We start from the raw sequence: 2862 nt of genomic DNA, 5'->3' as shown, positions 1-2862 counted from the left end.
TCTGGATTTCCTTATGTAGGTGGGGGAAGTGACCTTTCGGTGTGTTCTCTAAGTAATTGTCTTAAGAGAGAGAGATAGGGCAAGTAGGGTGCCAACGGTGTGGGAAGAATAGGAAGTTCTCGTAATGCAAGAGGGCGCCTGTAAACTAGTTCAAATGGGCTAAGGCCTGTCAGGCTTCTAGGTGTCGCCTGTAGTCCGGTAAGGGCAAGGGGAAGTAGGGTTACCTACGATTGACGTGTCTCTATGGAGAGTTTGGTTAAGATGTCTCGTCTTAAGAGGGGGGTGGGACATGAGGGCATGATGAGGAAAGAGTGGGCAAAACATGCATAGTCCAGGCAACAGTTTAACATTGAGTTCTGGTGAGGGTTAGATGGCTTACTGTCTACTTCTACTACTGAAATAGTGGAGAGTTGGCTAGGTCTACTATAGGATGGCAAAACTGAGTAGGTAGCCTCCATAACGAGGAGAAAAGAAATTGGCTTACCTGCTACTTGTAGCGTTACCTTGGGCTCAGCAAGGGTGACCGGGGTCTCTGAGTGTGGGCACCATCAGTCGTCGTCAAGGTGTAGCAGCTGGAAGGAGCTTTCTGACCTTTGAGGAGAGGCACCACGTTGAGGCGCGGCACCTGTCTTGATGGCGGGGCAATCAGACTTCTAGTGTCCTTCCTGTTGGCAGGTTGGGCATGGTGTGGTAGGCAGGTGAGGATTTGCACAGTGTTTTGCCTAATGCCTGGTTGTGCCACACTTAAAGCATGGACAAGATGGAGTGGCCGGCTTGGCCTGGGGACACTGGTTTGCCTAGTGTCCTGGGTCTCCGCATTTATAGCAGGAGCCCTTAGGAGACTTGTAGGAGACTTTAGGAGACTTGCCCTGTGTCTTCCTTGCCGGCAGAGTGGGCAACGCTGGTTGGAGGGCAGCCACTAAAGCTTGCGCCTGAAGTGCAGCCCTTCTTTTCTCCTTGTCTAGCTCTGCAGCCTCAGCTGCTTCTTCTCTGGAGTTAAAAACTTTGAAGGCTAATTTTTACTAGGTCCTGTATGGGAGTCTGAGGCCTATCTTCAACCTTTTTAGCTTTTTTCGAATATCTGAGACTGACTGGGAAATAAAATAGGAGGCTAGGACAGCTGCCCTGGCTGGGGAAGTGGGGTCTAGCCGGGTAAATTGGGCTAGTGCCTCTGTAAGGCGATTTAGGAAGGAAGCCGGGGTCTCATCTGGGTGTTGGATAATTTCCTTTAATTTATCAAAATTTACCACTTTGTTAGAGGCTGCCTGCATACCGGCCAAGAGACATTGAATCATAATGTCCCTCCTACGACGGCCAGGCTGCTGTGGTTGGTAGTCCTAATCTGGTTCTATGGACGGGACAGCCATCTCTCCTAACGGGACGGTGGCGTCGGTTAAATGCCATTGATCTGCATGTTGCCTGGCGGCTGCGAGAATGCACTCTTTTTCCTCTTGGTTAAGGGAGAAGGACAAAATGACCTGTAAGTCATGCCAGGTTAGATCATATGCCTGACAAAGGTACTTACATTTTTTGGAACATTGCGTGGGGTTGGCTGAGAAATCGCCAAGTCGTTGTCTAATTTTTGAGAGATCAGCCAAGGAAAAAGGGACATGGACTCTAACTAGCCTTTCGGCTCTGGCAACCTCTCAGAGCGGGGGCCAGTAGATTGGTAGGGGACGCAGGGTTAGGTTGGTTAGTGGAAGGTTGATTTGTAAGGTTTGGTATAGTAGTCTTTGAACAGGTATGGGCTGCAATGGGAGAGGTGAGAGGAGTGGATGCTGAGGGAGGAATGTTGAGAGGGGCGGTGGGAAGTGCATAGGGAGGGGTAAGGGGAGTGGCTGAGGGAGGGGCGTCAGGAGGTCCATAGGAAGGGGGGGGTTGGAAGGTCAGGAGGGAGGTCGCCTGCCAATGACCTTATCTGAAATGGAGGTGGAGTCCTCCTCAGGTGCTGAGGTGGGGGCCGAGGGCCAGGTTTTTGCTAACAAGACCTGGGCTATTGAACATTGGGCGCACAGGTCTGGGCGAGAGCACAAGTCCTAAAAGCCTTGGACATAATTGATTTCTGACCACTTTCCTAGCCTTTGGCAGAAATTAGACAAATAGGGCCGGGCGCGGTGGCTCAAGCCTGTAATCCCAGCACTTTGGGAGACCGAGACGGGCGGATCACGAGGTCAGGAGATCGAGACCATCCTGGCTAACACGGTGAAACCCCGTCTCTACTAACAATACAAAAAACTAGCTGGATGAGGTGGCTGGCGCCTGTAGTCCCAGCTACTCGGAAGGCTGAGACAGGAGAATGGCGGGAACCCGGGAGGCGGAGCTTGCAGTGAGCTGAGATCCGGCCACTGCACTCCAGCCTGGGCGACAGAGTGAGACTCCACCTCAAAAAAAAAAAAAGAAAAAGAAAAAAAAGAAATTAGATAAATAAAGTAAAATATTATAGTCAAGGGTTCTTTCTGGTGGCCATTGAGACTGATTATCTAACTTGTATTGTGGCCATGCCACCGTGGAGAGGAAAATTAGTCGCTTTCATTTAAGACCTTGCTCTAATTGTAAAGTTTTGAGATTAGCTAGAAGACACCTTAAAGGGGTGTCTCTAGGTATTTTGGATTGGGGATTTCTTATTGCCTCTCTCTCGCGGAAGGTGGAAACTGAACTCTATCTGGCTACAAAGCGTTCTTTGGAGCCACTAGAGACCGGATGGCTCCTGGAGCCAGAATGGAGATTACCTCCAGGCGGAGGTCTCCATCCTGGATGGGTCTCACGCGGACTGGAATGGAGTTCCTTTGGGCAGACGTCTCTACCTTTGGGAACTCTCCTGTGGGTCACCTGGTGACCAAAAGCCTTGGGCCTGTGCAGGAC

This window comes from Colobus angolensis, unplaced genomic scaffold (genome assembly GCF_000951035.1).
Source record: "Colobus angolensis palliatus isolate OR3802 unplaced genomic scaffold, Cang.pa_1.0 Scaffold29, whole genome shotgun sequence".
Classification (NCBI taxonomy): domain Eukaryota; kingdom Metazoa; phylum Chordata; class Mammalia; order Primates; family Cercopithecidae; genus Colobus; species Colobus angolensis.
The sequence above is the reverse complement of the archived record's forward strand: the minus strand, read 5'-3'. Positions refer to the sequence as shown.